Consider the following 9,607-nt stretch of genomic DNA (forward strand, 5'->3'; position numbering starts at 1 on the left):
TATCAGCTGACTTTTATTGTCCAACCAATAAATTGGTCGACCTCTAAATATAATCTAGTCATGTTTTCATCAAAGAAGGAACCATGGAATTGAGATTGTGTTGTCTGCTCTCGCCCTTAGTAGCTGCAGTATGTTTTTTCAACACATTGATATGGTAAACATTTCAATTCACTCTTGGCAGTGACTCCTTTAATATGTGCATAAGGATTAACTGGTGTTGACCGGAGAACTTCCCCGATGCCTCGTGCAAACATGCGGCTCACAGACCGACAAACACCTGGGGAGTCTGACCTCTGGAGGGTCATCTGTCCAAGCGATGGACCCCCCCCCCCCCCCCCCGCACCGGGTGAGCGCGGGCACCAGGCGCCTGTGATTAATTACTAACGGGGCCCACAGCAAATTGCTGCTACAGATGACAGCTTGTGTGATAACATTTGTTATCAGTGACCTCCATCACCTCCGCTCTAAGTCATATAGATCACATCATCCTGATTTAAACCTGTCATGGGAGGCATTAATGGAGCCTAAATGATTGTGGTCGTGATTAGATTCGCAGCTGTTATGTTTAATGCATGTTTAACAGTGTTACAAGTTAGAGATAGAGGATGCATGAATAATAAAGAATACACTGTACGTCTGAGCAATGTTTTTATCATCATTCAACCACCCCACTTCCCCACTTCCACACTTTTTTGCTAGAATATACAATTGTCACCTTACCTCCCACTTTGGCACTAAAACTGTGTTAAAATATATATGTTTATGTTTCTGGTGGTGAATGCTCCATATGTTTGTTGTGTTTGATTTCAGCTTCGGATCTGAAGCATCTCTGAGCACTTTGAGATATTTATCTGAAGTGACACTGATGTGCTGTGTTTTTGTGTTTAGTTTTATTTATTAGAGAGACCAAACCACCAAACAGGTAAGTGGGTTTGAAGAGGATAATGCAACGAACTAAACAGAAAGTTTACAAAGCAAGTCAGTCCACGAGATCATTTTAAAGCTTGATCAAATTTGTAATCTTAATGTTTAACTAACCTCATAATCTTTATCTGATTCAGTGGTGAAAACTTTCTACAATGGCTAAAAAACTATTTTGTAACATTGTCATCCTGACATTTAGCCTTACCGAGTAGATAAAGCTTGTTTATCAGCAACATTACAGTGGAAACGGCTTCTATTAATATGGCTGCAGGGTTGTACGGTGGAAAACATCACATATATTCCCAGTTGCGGGCAGTATATTTATGAGCTAAAGCATTTTCCATTAATAACCTGGAAACTAATGGCTGAGGCTGTTGCCAACAGAAAATAGATAAAGCCGTGCAGAGCTCCACTGCTCTCAGGCTTCAGGTAGAATACGAGTGCAAAAAAAAAAAAAATCACACTCTTGCTCTCACACCTATATACCTTCATATACCAGAATACTATATTCCAGACTATTTAATTAGAATGGCAGATAATGCAGAAGCACAGTCTCACAGGAGTCACTCTTGAAAATGTCGGCCATCAAAAAGAAAAACACAAGACCACCTAAATTATTCATCAGAATAATTATCTTCTTATTAAAATCAGAAGTGAAGAGGCTAATGCGATCTTACATACATGATGACTAAATGGATTATTAAGGCAGCATGCAAGCCTAAATATATATCTTTAGAACTTAATAGATGATAGTTATGTCTCTCTGGAATCATACAGCTAATGGAGTGAAAAACTGGAGTCCCTGCGGGCGACCGCACCGTAGGCACCGAGAGACTCAGTCCATAGGCAGCAAGTAGCCACAACAATAGAGAAGAGGGCAGATGAAGGTTGCATGTAATTACACATACCCTCCGGCTTAATTAGGTCACAGTTAAGTGAGTATTGTGCGATACTGTGTGTGTGTACGTCGGTGAGTGAATGCTCGGTCTCCCAACAGACCAGAGGGTCACGTCCACGAGTCACAGGATCAGAATGAATTTACAGCGAGGCCGGTGAAAAGTGCCTCTCTCAACCAGCGGAGAGCAAACTTGGTAAAATGCAAGTGAGTCAGATCAAGGTTGTTTCATTTGATGGAAATGAAAAAACCTTGTTTTTTTAAAATATGTATTCAAGCGTGGTTATTACGAGTATTAGGGTTGTATTGAGGAAAACAAAAGCTGCGATTCCGACAATCTTGACGCACTGTTATGACAATTAAGTTGTAATTGAGTTGAGAGTCATAATATTACAAGTTTAAAGTCTTGATTGAGATGAAAACTGTAATATTATGAGAATAAAGTCCTTATTGAGCCGAAATTCCTAATATTACGTGAAGAAAGTCATTACAAAGACGAAAGTTGTAATACAAACAAAATAAAGGCTTAATTGAGAAGAGAGTCATAACATTTTGAAAATTAGGTCGTAATATTATGAGAATAAAGTCGTCATTAAATAACAAATATTTCCTCCTCCACAAAAGAGGTCTGGGTTGTTCTTTCTTCGGAATAGACACTTATACAAATAACAAGTATTTTATTATAAGTTAATTGTGAAAAGGTTCTTATTTCCTTAGCGTAACACAAGTGAGAAGCTGATCTTCTGATATTCCCCTTCCAAAATTACATGTTGCCTAACAGCACGACTTTTTTCCCCATTTTAATCTTGTAAAATCACGACTTTACTCTTGTAAAATGTTGGCTTGAGTTTGGTAAAATTGTTCTCGTAATATTATGCTGTCATTCCCACAATATCACACATTTATGTTACAGTTTTTCTCTCGTGATAATATGATTTTTTTCTCCTTAATCGTACTTTTCTCTGGAAATCTCTGGTTTCTTTTTCCCTTTGTGGCCCTGATGCTCCATCATGGGTTATCCAGGTTTGTGATCATCATCTATCTTCACTGACAGTGTCTCTGACTCCTCAACTCAACTCTTTCTCTGTCACTTCTACCAGGCTGACTGATTACATTACAGTATCTCAACAGCTGAGCATAAAGCCACTTTACTTTATGGCTGCCGAGGCGCCGCTGCATTGTAATGCGCTGGTGTGGATGTGACTCCTCCATCTTATCACTAATGGAAGATGAGAGCTTATCACCATATTGTTTGTATTTCTGACCAACCCCCGTGTGAGCAGAGTTGAAGAAGAGTCTGCGCAGATAACAGAATGTGATCAGACTCCTGGATAAGAGTATACAAGTGTTTCCTTTATATAAGTCCAGCTGCCTACCTACCTCAAGTAGTTATCCAGATTTCTGCGGCCGCACTTCTTTTATAGATGATGAGGTTTTACAGCACCAAGTTAACTCAGAAAATGTACTTCTTTTTGACATAGGCCATGTTTGAAGGCTAAACTTTATGGTTTTGAGTTTGCAGAGACTAGAACTTCACACTCACCTACTTGGGATTCAGTCGTATTGACTGTTTTCAGATACCGTCATCACAGAGGAACGGCTGGAGCTTCTCATTTAATCATACTGAAATTATTCCAAGGTGACATTGCTGCCTGCATTCCACATGTGAGGCTGTTTTTTTCTGCCGCTGCTCCCATTTTTCATTGTCATTTTAAACTGTCAACCTTTTGTCCTGCGCTCTCTCTCTCCCTCTCTCTCTCTCTCTCTCTCTCTCTCTCTCTCTCTCTCTCTCTGTCTCTCTCTCTCCCTCTCTCTCTTTCTCTCTCTCTCTCTGTCTCTCTCTCTGTGTGTGTCTTGCTGTGTCCTTGATTTAAGTACCCACTGCTTCTGTCTGAGAACAAGCATTATTACCACGCATGGCTGTTTGCTGGGAGAAAAAAAAAAAAAAAAAGCTAATGATGTTGGCTTGAGCTCAGAACTAATTAAAATTCTATAAATATGGTGGAGGTAGGTATGCGTGATGGATGTAGTGTGTCAGAAGTCCGGTGAGCAGGGAGGTGCGCGGAGATGTCCCGGCGATCGATACTGGCAACGTGAATGCATGACACTGCATATGCATTTAATGAACCAACAGCTTTATCTGTTAATAACACCCCGGGACGCACCTTAGCATTCCTCATACTGTGCTAAACCTTCCTGGCCGGCCAGATAATGGCCAGCTTTTTCACACAGCAAATCTGCAAATGGTGGGCACATCCCTCTATTTTTACCCGCTCGCTTTATCTCCCCCTCTCCCGCCTGCTCTTTTATTTATTGCAGGTAATTCTCCATGCAAGGCGCCGCACGCTATATTGGCAAAAGTAATGCATTTCTTCTTTTGTCCCTTGACCACCTAGTTTGGAGGAGCATCTGCATTCACGCCGCAAACACAGTATCTCTGAAAACGCCGGCGGTTTTCTCAATGTGCTGGGGGGAAATTGTGGAGGCAGAATGAGGGGGGGTGGGGTGCGGGTTAATTGGCCAAACGGGCGCCGCCGGTACACAAGGAAATAAAAAACTCTCACGGTAAAGCCGATGCGGAAAACATCTTCAGCGGGGGAGGTGGAAGTTTTTTTGAAGAACTACTTTTTTTCATTGTCCGCTGTCTGAACCCCGCCAGGAGCAGTTATGTAAAGCGGAAACAAAACAATACTTCAGTGGCTCTCGCTGCACAACTGGGCCCCGATGATCACCATGCACGAGGATGATTGAAGTGTTAAAAAATCTCTATCGCTGCTTATATGCCGCCATGCTAATTCTTCCTTTCAGAGAACTTTGTGCCATTCAAGCTTGTGGCTCTAAAAAAAAAAGAGCCTGTAGAGTAAGCTGTAGTATAATCCCTTATTACAGGATGAATTCCTCTGCGATGGTGAATTATTTTGAGGGTTAAGCTTTGAATATTATCTCGCACAAAGTAGTTTGTTGTAGGTTGAGGAGGTAAAATTGGATGCACAGAGTTATGTAATTTACTGTGAAATATGAATAATGAATAAAGGTGAATAGCACATAATACATAACATTAACTTTTGCTCCGGCTTATTCCTGTAGCTGCCACTTATGAATATAACCCAAATCTTCTTTTCTGTTTTGGTTATTTTCTCAGTGTTAAAGTCGTCCAAGTCAAAGCTTGTTTTTCCCCCTCTTCATGTAATTATTAAAACAGCTTTTTGATTTAGCGTCTATTGTATTTTGAGGAGAAATTAGGTTAAAATCATGACTTTCAGTTTAGACCTTTTTACATCAACAGCCAATTAATTATAAGGCAGCCTACCCCCTGAGCAGATGTAGGATTGTTTGTAAATCAGGGGCCACAATTTAAAAAGAGGGGCCAACATCCATGCACAATTCCTCATTCAGTTAGGAGCACATTTAAGTTATTCCATGTAGACTGTTAGCTCTAGAGCTTTCAGCAAAGCCACACATCAGTTAATCTATTTTGAAAATTGCTCCTTGTTCCCTTTAGGGTACAATCAGATTTCAGCTGGGGCCAGTGCCCCCCTTGCCCCACCCTGGAATCCACCTCTGCCCCCTACAGGTCCGACACTAAAGACCCCCAAGCATGCAAACGCCTTTAAATCCACTTGAAGTCAGCACTTTAACCTTCAAGTTGTTGTTTTGCTTGGAATGTTTACCTCCACCATGGAGGATCAGATTTCACCTCTATCCCAATGTTTGTTTGTAACCATCATTGCATAGAAACAACTGAACTGATAACACCCCACAATGAGATGGAGGAATGTGGTATGGGTCAAGATTTTTAAATCATGACTTTCAGTTTGAACATGTTTTCATCCACAGCCAAAAATAAATGTTATACTCCCTTGTATTAAAACTGACAACCGGTCTGTTGGCTCAGGACAGCCTTGCCTCCATTTTGAATTCAGTTGTAGGAAGGAACACGGACAAGTTCTTTCTATTCGTCATTGCTGTTCTTTACGAAAATGGAATTGCTCTTCAACATCTAGTAGCTGCAACAAGAGCCTCTCACCATTGTTCTGAAGTAAACAGAGACGCTGTGGTTGTAAGTTCTAAATAAGCGGACCAGAAACCGGAAGACACTCCACCCCAGCATAGAAACTCTGCTGCCACTAGTGTTTCGGCATTGTAATTGCAGCGGGACTCACACACACCTATGCACAACTATGAATGCTCGGCCCTGTGCGGAAGCTTCTTACGGCCTACTGGCCTTGAGTCAGCACTTTATCCTCCTGGTTGTTGTTTGACTTGATATGAAGTGTACTGGGGCAGAGAACTCACCACGAGAAACACATTACTGTCGCAACTAGAGACTGTGCTGGAAGTTATTCATGACATATGCAGTTTACACACACACACACAGGGATGCTTGGACAGTGGCTGTGTGTGTGTGAGTGTCCTGGCTGTGGCTGCAGTGTGAGAGCAGGGGGCAGGGGGCTGGGGGCCGGTGATAAGTTATTATTCTTACCGTTCTTCACAGTTCTCTCAGCACATCTACCTTGTTTCTCCGGCACATCTACCTTGTTTCTCCGGCTCACGTTATCAGAGGAATATCTTGACAGCTGCCAGAATTCCCTCATGTATGATATGAAAGCTTTGTTTATTTTAAACCAGCACATAAGGGGGGTGCAGCAGAATCCTAATAAAACTAGATAAAGACATTTTTACACTTATCTTTAAACCTGAGCTGGGACTCGTCTCTGTTAATCCTAAATAGGGATGAGCACGTGATGAAATAAATTAATAAATGCTAGTTATCATAAACAGTTTAATGTAAATTGGACTGGTGTAATGTCTTTGATGGTAGAAAGTGTGTATTTGAACAATGTCGGCACAGTTTGAGCTGATCTTAATACTGTTATATCTTCTTTTTTTAAATTAAATTGTACGTTCTGGAGCTTGCTCTATCAAACATGATTGTGCTGGAGTTGCAAAACTCGTCGAGACTTTCCACATCAGCTCTTCCCATCTCTTTCTCACAACCACAGCTCTGCGACCTCCGGGCCGTGGGGTCAGCTGCCTCCAGAGCTCTCAGCGACTCTATTCACGTAGCTTCAGTATCTGTTTATTTTTAACTGCAGCAGCTGTGTCTTGTCTTTTCTCTTTTCCCGCTTTCACTGCAGCTCAGACATGTTTTCAGACAGAGGAGGCAAAGAAAACATTCCTCAGCTTGTTACACCCCTTCCCCGAAAAACAAAGAGAGAGAGAGAAAAATAAAATCCTGTAAAAAGTCACGGCCATGTGTTTGTGTGTGTAACTGATGGTGGTTATTTACACTAAAAGCACATGATCTAACTGGACTGCCTAATTTTTCTGCACAGCAGGGGGCACTGTTTACTGATCAAATAGTGGAGTACATGGGGTATTGTCATGGTGAAGATTGAGGCATAAGGGAAGATGTAATACTAGAAATAAACAAATTTCTCAAAGCCTAGACTCCACTTATATATTTCCCTATCGAGTGATTCAAAATATATTTCGTAAATACAATAATTTATTTCTGTCACCAATGAATTTGGTTTCATTTTAAAGTCATTCTATGTATGACCTGTAAAGTCTTTGTTTTGGTTACAGTTTAATTTGTTACCTTTGCCAAGAAGGTTGTGTTTCATCCCTGTTGGTTTGTTTCTCAGCAGGATTACGAATATCCTGGTTTCAGAAAATGAAATTCAACAACTTGTGCAAGGACGGGAAACAAAAAAACAAACAATACATTTTCAAGTGGATCCAGACAAAGGGTTGAATGCAGGAATTCTTTCCTCTTCTTAAACACTGAGAGATGGAATGTTAAGAGGACTGATATAATGAACCATTTGGTGCAAACCCAAATAAAAATCTTAATCTAATGGATTTAGTTTCATAAGGGGACTGTTGGCCTGTAGGTTTGCACTCATACCTCATGTGTCAGCAGCATCATTCACAGTCCACAATACAAAGCAGCAAATTGCCTGAGTCAAAAACCATGTGGCAAAAAAGAAAAAAAGCAGCCGGCTTGCCAGGAAATTGCCCCGGCTGACCGGACCAAAAGACATAACAGCCTGTCGGTGACGTAGAATTCGCTGCACAGCAGGAACATGACTCCACCTTTGACTAAACAAAGCCTTGGAAAGTGCCTGTGGAAAACCAGTCTGTCGAGTGGGTAGAGAGGAAGAGCGCGGATTGGCTGGCTGATGGTTTAGCCATAAGCAGGGCAGTGCTGCTCTGGTTGGCAGGTCATTCTGCACAGAGGGAGGCTCTTCAGCCAGAAGAAGGGCAGTATCTCTACCATGTAGGGGAATCCTGCCTGGTCGGTGAGATGTTTTCCCACAGGCGGGGAAATATTTCTGGCATGCAAGGCAGCTCTGCCTGGTCTGCAGGTCGTTGTTCCAGAGGCAGAAAAACAGAGCATCAAGTCGAATTCTTGCACTTCTTATTTTTTTAAAGAAAGAGTTTGTACACAAGCCGTTGTTCAGCTTTTAAACTTACTATAGCTGCCTTGACATTGTGTTCCTGTCTCACACAGAGTCTTGCTTCAAATTATGGTCAGCCAGTAATGGATCCAGCAAGCAACCTGCAGAAATAAGAAAAGCCACAGGCAATCAGGGAAAGGTGCCAAAGGAAGCTTACTGCACTCCATAATGCGTGAGTGTGGTCTAAATTAAAACCTAATTTAAGGGGGCAACACGATTAAAAAAAAAAGCGTGTTTAATTTCTTCGATTTGAGCAACTATTCCCTTCCATTAGACGTGTAATGTCTGCTCATCAGACACTGGGTGAAATCGGTGCCCCAAAGGAGAGGGTTTTCCATTTGAAGTAATTAGACCTGGAGCACAGGGTTGAGCAAGTGCACACATATGCATGCATGTACATGTGGCCAAGTGGAGGGAGGGAAGGAGAGGATGAGGCACGTTTTCACCGAAGGAGATTTAGTATTGACGAGTGCAGTGCCCGTTCTAAACAAGCCTGTTAGGAATGGGTCGTTTGCTCGGCCTCTGGTTTTGCTGGTTGCAGCTATCTTGAGATTCGCCCACTGAAACAACTTCACACCTCAATGATTTCGCTTTCTCTCTCTCTCTCTCCCTCCGTAAAGGGGTTTTAAATTAAGCAGAAAATACAGAGCACGTGCACATCGTTGGGTCTCTGTCTAACACATATCCACACCAAAGGTGATTGGAGGTTCAGCTGCAGTACAGTTCCCTTTGCCTGTTTAATCAAAATGTATCAACATACTGTCCCAGTCACAGCACTGCTCTCCCTGAGGCTCAGAGCAGCAAACCAGCCAAGCTGATCGAATGAATGTGTTTTCAGATGAATTTCAGCTAAATTAAATAGATACACACTCATACAGAAATAGAATTCACGCATTTTAGTATGCATCATGTGTATCAATAAGTCCGGGTTCTGGATGATTGATTTGATCTTTATTTATTTAAGGAATAGTCTCGAGCTGACCAGTTAAAAAATAACAATATTAAACCAATATGGCTTTTTCAGATCCATGCTCCTAACATGTGTCTCCTTTATTGTTTGACATTCATAATCTCCAACAAAAATGGAATCACCGACTTTATTTATAGATGTACGACATGACGGCTCGCCAAATGTGAAGCGAAAACATCCTGATCGCCCCCTGGGGGCTGGCTGCAGTATAAGCCATCACCCTGCCTTCCTTCATATAAGCATGGGGACAAACGTGTTGTCCATCTTTATCTTCATGACCGACACTAACAAAACTTTCAGATAACACTTGGCTGTTGAGACGCATAAATAAAAACTACCGGGTTGAAGAGTCAA

Source organism: Limanda limanda, chromosome 13, assembly GCF_963576545.1.
Source record: "Limanda limanda chromosome 13, fLimLim1.1, whole genome shotgun sequence".
Lineage (NCBI taxonomy): Eukaryota > Metazoa > Chordata > Actinopteri > Pleuronectiformes > Pleuronectidae > Limanda > Limanda limanda.